Source organism: Staurois parvus, unplaced genomic scaffold (genome assembly GCF_062004578.1).
Source record: "Staurois parvus isolate SC_StPar_1 unplaced genomic scaffold, SC_StPar_1.0 ptg000780l, whole genome shotgun sequence".
Classification (NCBI taxonomy): Eukaryota; Metazoa; Chordata; class Amphibia; order Anura; family Ranidae; genus Staurois; species Staurois parvus.
In genome coordinates, this window is record NW_028318576.1 from 1166753 (window position 1) to 1182356 (window position 15604).

Below are 15604 nucleotides of genomic sequence, written 5' to 3' on the forward strand. Positions count from 1 at the left end.
TATGGGGTCAAGATGTATAAGACCTGTGAGAGGGCAGCAGGCTATATATATATAAGTTTCAGATTTACGAGGGAAAAGATAGTCACATGGAGCACCCCAGATGCCCAGACTACATGGGGAGCAGTGGCAAGATAGTTTGGGACTTGGTGTCATCGTTTTTCCATATGGGGTACCACTTATACGTGGACAATTTTATTCAAGCGTGCCACTATTTAGACATTTGTACAATCTTGCAATTGGCGCATGTGGAACCGTGTACCTATTTTCTGGGGCTTCCCCCAATGGCTTGTAAATACCCCTCTTAGAAAGGGGGAAAAAGCCTCCTTGAGAAATAAGGAATTGCTCACAGTGAAGTAGAAGGACAAACGGGATTTTTTTGTCCTCTCTTCCATTCACGCAGACACGACCTTCCAAATTGCCGTGGCAGCTGGTATTGTTGAGAAGCCCCTCTGTGTCCATGACTATAACCTTAACATGGGAGGGGTGGACTTCAGCAACCAGATGATGAAGCCATACTTAGTTTCTTGAAATGGAAATTAAATTAGGTGTGACACCCACTTTTTTTGTCCCTCCTGTCCTGGCCAACCTGGTCTCTGCCTTAAGGACTGCTTCTGTCACTACCACACACTAGTGGAGTATTATTATAGGGTACAGCACGGCACAGTTCAGGGTACATATTTGCACAGGGTCTCAAAAGATGTTAGGTAGTCAGGAAACTGGTTATAGCATTTTGAGAGATCCTACAATCTGTTTAAGTTCACGTAAAAAAAAAAAAAGTTAAAAAAACCCCATAAAAAATAAAAAGTACAAGTACAAAAACAAAATAAAAAATTTAAAAACCAAAAATAGTTGTTTGTTGTCGAGTTACTGTTCTACTGTTATGATTTTACTGTTTTATTAAATAGGGGGGTGGACTCATGCACTGCCAAATATCCTCTCAGAAGGTGAAGTAGCTGCTAAAACCCGGCTATAATATGATGTATAACAAATTAATAAAAGAATGGTGTAGCGCTGTGTGTACTGTGATATACTAGAAATGGATAATAGAAAGCAATAAATTATAATTAAAAGATTGTGAATAAATATAAATAGTAATGTGACACTGTGTATAATCAATAGTGTTAATCAACCAACTTAATACTAGTGACTAGGAGACAATTAAAATTGCAATGAAAGTGACCAAATCATACACCGTGACAATAAATAAATTGCAAAAAGTCCCAAGTGTAAAAATAAATAAAAATAAATTAAATAAATAAAATAAAAATCAAGATTTCAATTCTTCAACTTTATATATTGTGTGCTCATAAAGATGGTGCCAATCTATCTGTCACCTTCTCACATGTGCGCTCACCTCAAAAATGTAACCCTCAAGGAGTCATAAAACATATTATATCACCGGATGATCCCAGGCCCAGTGTATTTGCTACATGACGATAATTAAACCAGAATCGAGAGGTACAGACTAAAACTGCCCAGTTGTTTGTGTGTCCACTTTTGAAGAAGTGTCCAGCCTTGTTCCTTGTTCTCTGCATACTGAGCTGTGGCCCCCAATGCCAGAACCACAACACAGATCACCAGGCCACAGCTCAGTATGCAGAGAAAAAGGCTGAACACTTCTTCAAAAGTGGACACACAAACAACTGGGTGGTTTAAGTCTGTACCTTTCGATGCTGGTTTCATCATGTAGCAAATACACTCTCGGTTTTTAGAAGTGTGAACAGACTTGGAATCTCTGACAGTTCTCTTTCTGACTTCTTTTCTATGAGCCATTGAAGATTCACTAAAGGTGTTTTTGACCATTTTCCTGACTACCTATCACAGTTTCGGAGACCCTGAAATGCCAGGATAGCACCAAACCCCCCCAAATGACCCCGTTTTGCAAAGTCTACACCCCAATGAATTTGCTAAGAAGCATGGTGTGTATTGTCACGTACCTGGTGGGAAAACCTGACGTGGAGATGAAGGTGTCCTCTTAAACCTCCTGCTTGGTGTCCATGATAGAGCAAACAGAAGGCACAAGAGCCAGGAGTGGCACGAGTACCAGGTCTGCAATGTCAGCCGACAGGTGAGTAGTCTGGAAGACCAGGATGCAGGTCAGTGGAGGATGCAGGTAGGCAGTGAGTGCAGGTGAGCAGAGGATGCAGGTAGGTTGCAGATGCAGATGAGCTGGGGATGCAGGTAGGTTGCGGATGCAGGTGGGCAGAGGATGCAGATCAGCAGGAGCAGCGGCCTGAAGAGTCTAACAGCAGAGCGACAGGAACTCAGCAAATGCAGATGATTAGTAGCAAGTAATAGCCACAGGCCAGAGAAGTAGAGTCAGACAAGCCGGGTCAGGATCTATCAGGCAGATCAGGTACAGGTAGCAGGCAAGCGGATAGTCGAAGTTCAGGCCAGGAGACAGCAACCATTAGGCAGATAGCAAGGGAACAGGCAAAGGCGTAGTCCAAGGGTAAGCTAGGTCGGTGTGGGCAGAGTTCATGCGAGGTCAAGACAGATCAGGTTGGCAACAGGATCAGGATACAACAGATAGCAGATAACAGAATGTGGTAGACCAGAAGGCAAGGACTCCTAGTGCAGTTGTGGTTTAAATAGCCCACCTGGCATCAGTCTGGTGGCAAATGCACACGCCGGCGTGCACACATGTGCGCAAGCGCATGGGCACGAGCAGTTGGCATTGGCAGATCTCGTTTGTTGCTACAAGGTTTTGGAATATGAAGAAAGAAAACAAAAACATATTTTTTCTTTTCTTTTTTTATATTTCAAAACCTTAAAAAAATTAGATCTGCAAAATACTCACCATGCCTCTTTTTAAATGCCTTGGGGTGTTTACTTTCCAAAAAGGGGTCATTTGGGGCGGGGGGTGCTATCCTGGCATTTTAGGGCCTCCGAAACTGTGATAGGTAGTGAGGAAATGAAATGAGGAAGTTACGCACTTTCAGGCTTTCAAAGTGTTCATTGAATTTCAGGCTTCTGTATGTGGCTAGGTTCCCAAAACGTCTCACACATGTGGTATCCCCATACTCAGTAGAAGTAGCAGAATATATTTTGGGGTGTAATTCCACATATACCCATGGCTTGTGTGAACAATATATCATTTAAGTGACAACCTTGTGTAAAAAAAAAAAAATAATAATGTTTTTGTCATTTTCTAAAAATCTTCCATGGACTCAACATGCCTCTCAGCAGATAGCTTAGGGTGTCTACTTTCTGAAAAGGGGTCATTTGGGGGTGTTTGTACTGTCGTGGTGTTTTGGCACCTCAAGAAATGTGATAGACAGTCAGAAGTAAAAGCTGTGTAAATTCCATTATCTATACCATAGTTTGTAGATGCTATATCTTTCACACAAACCAATTAATATGCAGTTATTGGGATTTATTTTTACCAAAGACATGTAGCAAAATACATTTTGGCCTCAATTTATTTATGAAATGTGAGTTTTTTGGATATTTTGTATGTCAGAAATAAGAAAATATAATTTTTTTCAAAATTTCCGGACTTTTTTTGTTTATAGAGCAACAAAAAATCAACCCAGAGGTGATCAAATACCACCACAAGTAAGCTCTATTTGTGTGAAAAAAGGACATAAATTTCCTTTATGTACAGTATTGCATGACTGCACATTTGTCAGTTAAACTAGAGCAGCGCTGTATAGCAAAAAATTGCATAAATTGCAGTATCTATACCTATGTTTGTAGACGCTATAACTTTCACACAATGTAATCAATATACACTTATTGGGATTTTTTTACCAAAGACTTGTAGCAGAAGTAAATGCTTAAATGTATGACTAACTTTGAGTTTACTATATATTTTTTATAACCAAAAGTAAAAAATATTTTTATTTTTCAAAATTTTTTGTCTTTTTTTTTGTTTAAGGAGCAAAAAATAAAAAGCGCACAGGTGATCAAATACCACCAAAAGAAAGCTCTATTTATGTCAAAGAAAGGAAATAAATTTCATTTGGGTACAGCAATGCATGTATGTGCAATTGTCAGTTAAACTAGCGCAGCACAGTATAGCAAGAAATGGTGTAAATTGCAGTATCTATACCATAGTTTGTAGACGCTATAACTTTCACACAAAGCAATCAATATACACTTATCATGATTTTTTTTACCAAAAAACAAGTAGCAGAATACATTTTGGCCTAAATGTATGACTAACTTTGAGTTTACTATATATTTTTTATAGCCAAAAGTAAAAAAAATGTTTTTCCTTTCAAAATTTTAAGTTTTTTTTTGTTTATAGCGCAAAAAATAAAAAGTGCAAAGGTGATCAAATACCACCAAAAGAAAGACATAAATTTAGTTGGGGTATAGCATTGTATGACTGTGCAATTACCAGTTAAAATAGTGCAGCACCAAATAGCAAAAAAGGCCTGGTCAGGAAGGGGGGTAAATCTTCAAGAGGGCAAGTGGTTAACTGACAATTGTGCAGTCATACAACTCTCTACATAGATGAAATAGATGTCCTTTATTCCCCATAAATAGAGCTTTCTTTCTGTGGTATTTGATCACATCTGCGGTTTTCATTTTTTGTGCTATAAACAAAAAAAAGGCTGACAATTAGGAAAAAAGCTATATTTTTTACTTTTTGTTATAAAACATATCCAATAAAAAATTTTAAAAAATCTAATTTCTTCATAAATTTATGCCAAAATGTATTTTGTTACATGTCTTTGCTAAAAAAAATCCCAATACGTGTAAATTAATTAGTTTACGTGAAAGTTATAGTGTCTACAAATGGTGGTATATACTGTATACTGCAATTTTTCTTTTTTTTATGCTAGAAATGGGGGCGATCAGCAACTTATAGCTAGACTGCAGCAGGTTTGTTGACACTTGATGGCAAGTGACTAACAGCCACTGACATCCCGATGACACTAATACAGTGATCAGTGCTAATAAAAAGCACTGACACTGTAATAATGACACTGGGAAGAAAAGGGTTAACATCTGGGGTGATCAAAAGGGTTAACTGTGTGCTGTGTGCTGTTTTACATCATGTGCTGTGTGTGTGTTTTACTAGGGAAACATACTGCTGTGTGTATACACAGCAGCATGTCCTTGCTGGCAGGAGGGAGACCTGTGTTTACGCACAGGTCTCTCCCTTGTCAGTTCTACAAGGCGATCACCTGGTGCCGGCAGGGAATCTCCATCCGGGACCCGGTGAATGACATCCATAGCCACCAATGGCAGTGAGGGTAGGGCGGCATGCATGCCCCCTATGCAGAAATGTAAATCACATATATATACGTGATTTTGCGCAGCCCTGCCGCCCTGTAGCAGTAGTTCTACTAGCAGAGAGGAAGCAGTTAACTAATGATCATTGGAAGATTTATTTTGCACTTGGACTTTGATCGGCATGATTCAGAGGCTCTCTGTATGCAAATGGGCAGGGCTGTCTTAATGCATGGGTACACCTGAGCACTGCCCAGGAGACCCAGGTGCATGGGGACCCCATGATATTTTACATTACATTGTATTTGCCACCGGTCCCAGATTTGCCAGGACAGACATGCTTTTTACTAAGCTGTCCCAGGATGGCTATGCCCCAGGCAGTTTCCCGGAACCTTTATTATGTCCTCCTGATCTCCCCAAACTATGCCCTTCTCCATCCCCCCTGCACTGTGCCCTTTGTGTAGATTAGTCTTTGATTTATGGCACAGTTTCTTATTGTTTAAAATTGATTTTATTAAAAGTACTAATAAATATGTTTAATTCTATCAACTATTTATACTTTAATTCTTGAGAGTAGATGTGTAAATTGGGGGTGACTCGTAGGGGCCCCAGTGCATTACTTTGCCCAGGGGCTCATAATGCTAATAAGACGGCCCTGCATATGGACTCATGTGTGAATGGATTTGCACTTTTGGATCGTACATATGTATGACGATAATTTTGCATTAACAGCAGTGCAACACAATTTGCTTTTTATAGTATATGAATTTTGTTGTTTTTTTGCTACAGATCAGTGTGAAAGTAGTCTTAATGGCACCAGAAAACACAGTGCGGTTCTGCTGCAATTTTCAGGTGATAAATCACAATGCAATTGCAGCAAACCATATCCCATGAAGCGTGTTGCCCAAAATAAGCTTCTGCACTGCTTTTGAGTGGCATGCGTTACGTGATGCGCTTTACTGAAAATCACTCTTCAATTTCAGCAAATCACATTGCGTGATGCTAGCCGCTCAAAAGAAGCTCTTGTAATTCTTTTGGGCAACACGTTTCATGTGATGTTGTTTACCATGATTGCAGTGTGATTTATTGATTTATCGTTTTTAGATGCCATCGAAATGAATGGCACCTGAACACGCTGTTGTGCGATTTGTTATTTTAGCAAAGCATTTTGAAATCGAGATTCAAAACGCCATAGTGTGAATGGGGCCTAAACGACTTTGCATGCGATATGAAGTTCATGTGACCCATTTTTCAAAAATATTGCAGAGACAATCAAAGAGTCAATTCATCAAAGTAAAATAATGAATGTGAGGGTGCCCTTTCAGTTCCCCAGGGGTGAGCACACGCTGGGCAAAGTGCTTCAAAATTGCCCCAAAATTGCATACAAGCAGAGTGGGTGGATTCAGCCTGCCTTTTTGCTACACAAGTCATAGCTTTTCATTATACAGAATTAAAGTGTTACTAAACCCACATCAGTAAAATAAGTCTGTATGTGCCTAGGGTTTTATTCCTCTGCATTCTGTAAAAAGGCTGTTTGATTCTGTCTTCTCTGATCTTCCCCTTCTTCCAGTGTCCCCAATCCGTCTGCTGATAGTACAGAGCTCTAGGAGTCACTCTGCACATGCTCAGTTTGGTGTGTATTGCCAGAGAGTTTTTTTTTTTCTTGGGAGAGTCCATGTGATCAGCACATGGCCAATCAACACTCTCAAACAGAGATTCAAGAGTCCTGCAGCCTCATAGGACAGTCAGTGCAAAATTAAAACTCCTCCTACAAGCTTTAACCAGTGATCTGCTGGACACTGATAGAAGTCACAAGACAGCTCTAACTGCTGATCAGAAAAGGTATTTATCAGTTTATATTTACTAAAATAATTGCATTTCCATGTTTTATGTACTGTGGGAGACCAGATATAGTGAATGCAGGGTCCTGGGTTTAATAACACTTTAAAGGCTTGGGCCAGCCACTGGCATCCTAACAACCAATGATATCATTGCACAGCATCCTCGTTTGCCCCTCCCCTGTCCCTCTCTGTCAGCACTAGGGCCATGTTAGCTGAGTGATGGAGAGAAACTCTGGAATACTAGTACCAGTGTGCAAAGGTAAACTATATTGCCAAAAGTATTGGGACACCCCTCCAGATCATTGGATTCAGGTGTTCCAATCACTTCCATGGCCACAGGTGTATAACATCAAGCACCTAGGCATGCAGACTGCTTCCACTAACATTTGTGAAAGAATGGGTCGCTCTCAGGAGCTCAGTGAATTCAAGTGTGGTTGCCACCTGTGCAATAAGTTCATCTGTCAAATTTCCTTGCTACTAAATATTCCATGATCAACTTTTAGTGGTATTATAACAAAGTAGAAGCAACTGGGAACAACAGTAACTCAGCCACAAAGTGGTAGGCCATGCAAAATGAGCGGGGTCAGCGCATGCTGAAGCGTGCACAGTGAGCAGAAGTTGCCAACTGTTTGCAGAATCAATAGCTAAAGACCTGCAAACTTCATGTGGCCTTCAGATTAGCACAACAACAGTGCGTAGAGACCTTCGTGGAATGGGTTTCCATGGCCGAGCAGCCGCATCCAAGCCTTACAACACCAAGTGCAATGCAAAGCGTTGGATGCAGTGGTGTAAAGCACCCTGCCACTGAACTCTAGAGCAGTGGAAACATGTTATCTGGAGTGACTAATCACACCTCTCTGTCTGGCAATCCAATGGAAGCGTCCGGTTTTGGCGATTGCCAGTAGAACAGTACTTGCCTGACTGCATTGTGCCAAGTATAAAGTTTGGTGGAGGGAGGATTATGGTGTGGGGTTGTTTTTCAGGAGTTGGACTTGGCCCCTTGGTTACAGTGAAGGGAACTCTTAAGGCGTCAGCATACCAAGACATTTTGGACAATTTCATGCTCCCAACTTTGTGGGAATAGCTTAGGGATGGCCCTTCCTGTTCCAACATGACTGCGCACCAGTACACAAAGCAAGGTCTATAAAGACATGGATGAGTAAGTTTGGGATGGAGGAAATTGACTGGTCTGCACAGAGTCCTGACCTCAAAATGGCAGAACATCTTTGTAATGAATTAGAGCGGACACTGCAAGCCAGGCCTTCTCGTCCAACATCAATGCCTGACCTCACAAATGTGCTTCTGTAAGAATGGTCAAACATTCCCATAGACACCCTCCTAAACCTTGTGGACAGCCTTCCCAGAAGAGTTGAAGCTGTTATAGCTGCAAAGGGTGGGCCAACTCAATATTGAACACTACGGACTAAGACTGGGATGCCATTAAAGTTCATTTACATACTTTTGGCAATATAGTGTATATTGCTTTGTAAGAATAAATCACCTCTAATGTTGGGTGTCCTGTGTGTGTGGATGCTGCTGCTTTATGGAAAACTGTTTATTTACTAACATTTTATAGTGGGGTGCCTTGAGATTGTGTAGAATTTTAACCACCTCCCGCCCACCATATAGTAATATGACGAACGCAAGGTGGTTCTCTCGTTCTGGGAGGACGTCAAATGACGTCCTCCCATTCTCACCGCTCATGCGCGGATCAGGGAGAGCGCAGCGCGGTGATCGGCGGTGCGCTGTGTCCCTTGGACACAGCGGATCACCGATCACAGAAAGAGCCAAAGATGTTGGCTTGGTCATGTGATCAGCTGCGTCCAATCACAGCTAATCACATGTAAACAGGGAAATGCCGGTTATCGGCATTTCTCTCCTTTCGAGCTGTCACGCTGACAATTGGCATGCCGGTAATCGGCATCCCTCAGAGGGGACATCTACACTGACCATCAGGGCACTGATGATCGTTGTGCCCTGATGATCAGTGTAGCCCCAGCAGTGCCACCTGTCAGTGTCCATCAGTGCCTTGTGTCAGTGCTCATCAGTGCCACGTGCCAGTGCCCATCAGTGCCACATCAATGCCACATATTAGTGCCTACCAGAGCACATCAGTGCCACATATCAGTGCCCATCTGAGCTGCCTTTCAGTGTCACCTATCAGTGCCAGTCAGTGCCACCTATCAATGCCAATCAGTGCCACCTATCAGTGCTACCAATCAGTGCCGCCTATCAGTGCGCATCAGTGCCGCCTATCAGTGCCAGTCAGTGCCGCCTAACAATGCCAGTCAGTACCACCTAACAGTGCCATATATCAGTGCCATGTATCAGTGCCATGTATCAGTGCTGACTTTCAGTGCCCATCAGTGATGCCTGTCAATGCCCATCAGTGCCACCTATCAGTGCCTCCTCATCAGTGCCCATCAGTGCCACCTATCAGTGTCCATCAGTGCAGCCTCATTAGCGCACATCAGTGAAGGAGAAAAATCACTTATTTACAAAATTTTATAACAAAAACTAAGAAAAAATGTTTTTTTTTACCATTTTCAGTGGTTTTTGGTTTGCATAAGAAAAAAATAAAAAACCCAGAGTTGATTAAATACCACCAAAATAAAGCTCTATCTGTCACAAAAGAATGATAAAAATGTCATATGGGCACAGTGTTGCATGACCACGCAATAGTCATTCAAAGTGTGACAGCGCTGAAAGCTGGAAATTGGCCTGGGCAGGTAGGGGGTATAAGTGCCCTGTAGGCTTGTGGTTAAAGGATGCCTTGACTGAAAGCAGGTTGAAAAACACTGCACTAAAGTACACACACACTCCTTATTTATTACCTGCCAGTAGACAAGCAGTATTTTAGCAATGTACAAAATAAGGCTCCATGTATATGAGCCTACCCTGTCCGCCGGCCACGGGAAAACGCACCTCACGGCAATACCGCAGCAGCCACGATACCACGATTTTGCTGCGGTGTTGCTGCATTTTGCATTTTCCCGCGGTCGGTGGTCAAAACATTCCTATCCTGAATGCGATTCTTCCGCATTCAAAAGAGGGAGGTTTAACCTCACCTAAACGCAACAGCTCCTAAACTCTGCTAAAAGCCTATGTGTACATGAACACAGGCTTTTATGGAGTTGAGTTTAGGAGCTGTTCTTATACATAACACTACAGGGAACTCTGCTTTGGCTAGTAAGTTAAAAGTATACAATGTATCAGTGTAGAAATGTTCAGCCCTGAGCTCAGGAATGGAAATACATTGTAACATTTCCCTGGAGGGAGATGGTTCTGTTAATGAAAGCATGCTAGAATGTTTTCACAATATTTAACACTTGCAGTAAATAATGCATGTTTTTTAGTGAATTGACTACTTTTAAGATAGATATTGCATTTAACTAAAAAATGAACGCAGTATTTATAGGGCCGGTGTTTCCACTAGGCAAACTAGGCACACTGCTACCTGGGTGTGCATGGGCGCAGCACAGGCCAGCACTCTCTCTGTGTGGGACGCAGCCACATCATGAATGATCCTTCAGCTGAGGGGAGGGGCGGCAGAGTTGAGGAAGAATGGACAGAGGAAGATGCCGGTTGTCTGGGGCCAGCATAGCAGCTGAACTGCCACTCCTTCCAGTGTTCCTCTCAGACTCAGTCCCTTACTGCAAGCCAGCTGCTGATCACTGTGGAGTTCCAGCCCTTCTCTTCCCATTCATCAGCGAAGGTAGTACTGCATCAGTTGAGGAAGGTAATGTGTGTTGTGCCAGATCTGTCACTGTGTGTGATCACTTAGTTCAGGTGTTTTCTGTGTGCATGGGTTGGGCTGCCTGCTATTAAAACGTGTTATCTCCCCTCCATTGCCTGGGGATTTCCAGCCTGGGATCTGTCAGAGTGTGGATCCATCATCCTCCACTCACTTCAACTGTCACCCTGTCACTGCCAGCCACAGATACAGTCTGTCCATGACACTGATTTTGTCCTTATTATTGGTGCTAGTGACATCTTATGGCACTTATTTTCACAAATTAAAAGAAATGTAGCAGTTTCATGTTTTGTTGATTTAATATTTTCTACTGTGTACCTTTTTTTTTTTTTGAGGGGGCACAAGTAGCTGGTCTTGCCTAGGGTGCACAATAGTCTATCACCGGCCCTGGGTATTTATCTCTTAGTGAATTGACCCCAGGGTTAAATAGTTACACAGTAAAACCTCGTACACACGATGAAAATATCGAACGACTGATCGTCCTTTATTTTTGCATGCTATTCTCCTATCGAAAATTAATAGGTTACTAAAGTTACATAATTCTCGTAAGTTAGTATACAACTTTGAAAGTGATGTAATGTATTGCATTGTAACATATTCTTTCATTTCTGAGCATGTACGGTCTTCGTCACTCGTACAAATACTATACACGAAAATCGTTCATTCTGTTTTCTTACAAGAGAAATTTCTTGCTTGTCCTTTTGAATATTTTTGCATGAACTGTAATGATCGGCTCTTGAAAGTTTTGTACTAATAAATAGATTATCAGATGATCACTCTAAATGTGTTTTTTTTCATCCAATTTTCTCATTGTGTGTACAAGGCTTAAGCATAGTAAGTCTTCATTTTGTTCATCCCAGTAGGATGAATGAAACAAAACTGAACTGTTCAGAAGGAGGTCTCTGTACTAACTATTCAGTGTTAGTACAGCGATCTCCCTGCTGTGCTATTGTGTTCTTACCCCTCTGCCAGAACACACCGGTCAGAGCTCGCAATCATTGGCTGAGAGCGCTGATCGGATGCCGATGAGCTGCTGGTTTTCCAGCAAGCTCATTCAACAGAAGTCGGTTGTGAGATCAGCTTCTGTCAAATAAGGACCTGAACTCATGGGCCGATTTTAGCTGATATTTGACCCATGTGCTTAAATCTTGTTGAAAAAAGAGAAAAGTCCATCAAGTTCAATCCACAGAGAAAAAACCCCTCCATATACACTATCCTATACCCACAGTTGATAAAAAAAAATGGCAAAAAAAAAACAAAAAACAATAAAGCATGATCCAAATAGCTCCATCAGGTAATGTACAGCGCTGAGTGAACTATTGGCGCTTTATAAATACTGTATAATAATAATAATCAGGGAAATCCCCTAAGATGCAATCCGATTTTCCCTGTAGATAAATAATCGATCTAAAGTTGACAACCCAATCCATCACTATGACACGCAAATGATTTTGATCAATATCTAAAATACAATTGTAACCTACGATAGTAAGTTATCAATCACATCTCTGTTTCCACCATGAAATCTCATGATCCAATCAATTGTACTACAGTCTTATTCATGAACAAGGTATTTCGAAATTCAGTCTTATGGTGGCCATACACACTTCAATAAATTATCAATTTCTTTCCCTATCAATCTCTTTCAATAGATCAATATTCAAACTATAATCAACAACCCGATCAATTGATATGACAAATAAAAATGTGAAAAAAAATCCCCTTTCTTCTCCTGCAATCTCAATATACTATAACCCAAAAATACAAAAGCTGCTCCCATCCCTGTTTAATCACCTACTCAAATATTTACTAGGATACAAAAACTGGTGCAGTGCTTTTCTTATACTTATAATTTCCTCAAAAGTATCTGAATAGAATCACAATGTCAACATGATGCTTATTGTGTGCAACTTCCTGGCTGGACCTGTAGGGGCTGAAACATGCCTGAATGTAAAGTTTAAAATTTATTGGCATATTAAACTATAAGCGCTCTCTTCTCTCTGTTCTCTATGAGCATTAACCCTTGCTGGTGTGGAGGAGGAGAAGTGAAGCTACTGTGGAGAATGTCTGGAACTCTGTTTTCTTAAAGTGGTTGTAAACCTCAGACATGAAATATGAACAAAGCATATCGCTCTATAGTACGTATTTGTGTCAAACTAGAGTATTAAGTGTCATTTCTGTCTGCTGCTTCGTTCTTCTGCATGAGTCACTTCAGACACATTCTTCTGACACCAATAGAAAAATGGTGACTGGAATCTCCAGCTGATTGACAGCCTCAGCTCTGTTCCTGTGTGCTGTGTGATTGTGTGAGCTCTCCTCCCCTTTTTTTCTGAACTCCCAGACAAGTAATAATAATAATAATAAAAAATGCAGCACTTTTAACAGCTTTAGAGAGGAGAATACTGCAGATAAACAGGTACAACTTATATAGGAGGATTTGTTTCATCCCTGTGTATCACCTGAGGTTGGTCACTTCAATGGATATATGTAAGGTTTTACATCCACTTTAACAGCTTCCCATCCGCCATATAAGGAAATGACAGGCGCAAGGTGGTTCTCTCGTTCTGGGAGGGCGTCATATGACGTCCTCGCACTCTAACCATGTGTGCTTGGCTCCGGGAGCTCGCAGGATGGCGATCGGTGTCCCTCGGACACAACGGATCCTGATCAACGGAAAGAGCCGAAGATGTCGGCTCGGTCATGTGATCAGCTGTGTCCAATCACAGCTGATCGTATGTAAATAGGGAAATGTTGGTTATCGGCATTTCTCTCCTCACGAGCTGTCAGTGTGACAGCTCGTGAGGAGAGGAGAGCCAGTAATCGGCATTCGTCGAAGGGGACATGTACACTGATCATCAGAGCACTGATGATCAGTGTGCCCTGATGATCAGTGTAGCCCCAGCAGTGCCACCTGTTAGTGTCCATCAATGCCAGCTGTCAGTGCTCATCAATGCCACATATCAGTGCCCATCTGAGCTGCCTTTCAGTGTCACCTATCAGTGCCACCTATCAATGCCAGTCAGTGCCACCTATCAGTGCTGCCAATCAGTGCCACCTATCAGTGCCAGTCAGTGTCACTTATTGGTGCCAGTCATGCCGCCTATCAGTGCGCATCAGTGCCGCCTATCAGTCCCTGTCATTGCTGCCTATCAGTGCCACCTAATAGTGCCCGTCAGTGCCACCTATCAATGCCAGTCAGTGCCATCTATCAGTGCTGCCAATCAGTGCCACCTATCAGTGCAAGTCAGTGTCGCTTATCAGTGCCAGTCAGTTCCGCCTATCAGTGTGCATCAGTGCCGCCTATTAGTCCCCGTCATTGCTGCCTATCAGTGCCACCTAATAGTGCCGTCAGTGCCACCTATCAGTGCCAGTCAGTGCCGCCTATCAGTGCCATATATGAGTGCTGCCTTTCAGTGGCCATCAGTGATGCCTGTCAATGCCCATCAGTGCCACCTACCAGTGCCTCCTCATCAGTGCCCATTAGTGCAGCCTATCAGTGCCCATCACTGCAGCCTCATTAGCGCACATCAGTGAAGGAGAACAATCACTTATTTACAAAATTTTATAACAGAAACTAAGAAAAAACTTTTTTTTTTTAAATTTTCAGTTGTTTTTGGTTTGTTTAGCAAAAAATTTAAAAATCCAGAGGTGATTAAATACCACCAAAATAAAGCTCTATCTGTCTAAAAAAAATGATAAAAAATTCATATGGGTACAGTGTTGCATGACCTCGCAATTGTCATTCAAAGTGCAACAGCACTGAAAGCTGGAAATTGGCCTGGGCAGGAAGGGGGTATAAGTGCCCTGTAGGCTAGTGGTTAACCACTTGATGACCAGGCTATAGCTGAATGACAGCTACAGTGTGGTTTTCTAGCTGTGGGAGGGTGTCAAATAATGTCTTCCTAGAACTGCGCCTCCCGCACGCCCCCTGGAGTGTGCACCTGGCGTGCTCTGTGATCGACCGTCAGACACAGCTGATCATGGTAAAGGGCCAATCACAGCTGCTGTTTACCATGTGATCAGCTGTGTCCAATGACACAGCTGATCTTGATGTAAACACAGTTGCTGGTAATCGGCTGCACTTTCCTCACACTGTCACAACAGTGCAGCCCCAACAATGTCTATCACTGCAGTCCCAACAGTGTCCATCAGTGTAGTCCCAAAGGTAGTCATCAGTGTCGACTGTCAGTGTCCATCAGTGCCATAAGTCAGTATCCATCAGTGCCCCAGTCAGTGTCCGTCAGTTCTGCCAATCAGTGCCGCCTATCAGTGAACTTCAGTGCTGCCTATCAGTGTCCATCAGTGCTGCATACCAGTGCAGCCTCATCAGTGCCTCCTTGTCAGTTTCCATCAGGGCAGCCTATCAGTGCAGCTTCATCAGTGCCACTTCATCAGTGTCCATCCATGCTGCATATTAGTGCCCATCAGTGCAGTGTCTTCAGCGCACATCAGTGAAGGAGAAAAATGACCTGTTTCCAAAATTTTGTAATAGAAACTAAGAAAAAAAAATGTTTTTTTCAAAAGTTTTGGTTTTTTTTGTTTGTTTAGCAAAAAAATAAAAAAAAACCCCAGTGGTGATTAAATACCACCAAAAGTAAGCTCTATCAGTCTAAAAAAGTTATAAAAATATTGTTTGAGTACAGTGTTATATGATAGCGCAACTGTCATTCAAAGTGTGAAAACGATGAAAGCTGAAATTTGGCCTGGGCAGGAAGGGGGTGAAAGTGCCCGGTAGGCAAGTGGTTAATTATATGACATACAAAGGAAAGTGGATTTCGATTTTAATATCTAAAATACAATCATAACTTGTATTTTATAAATAAAA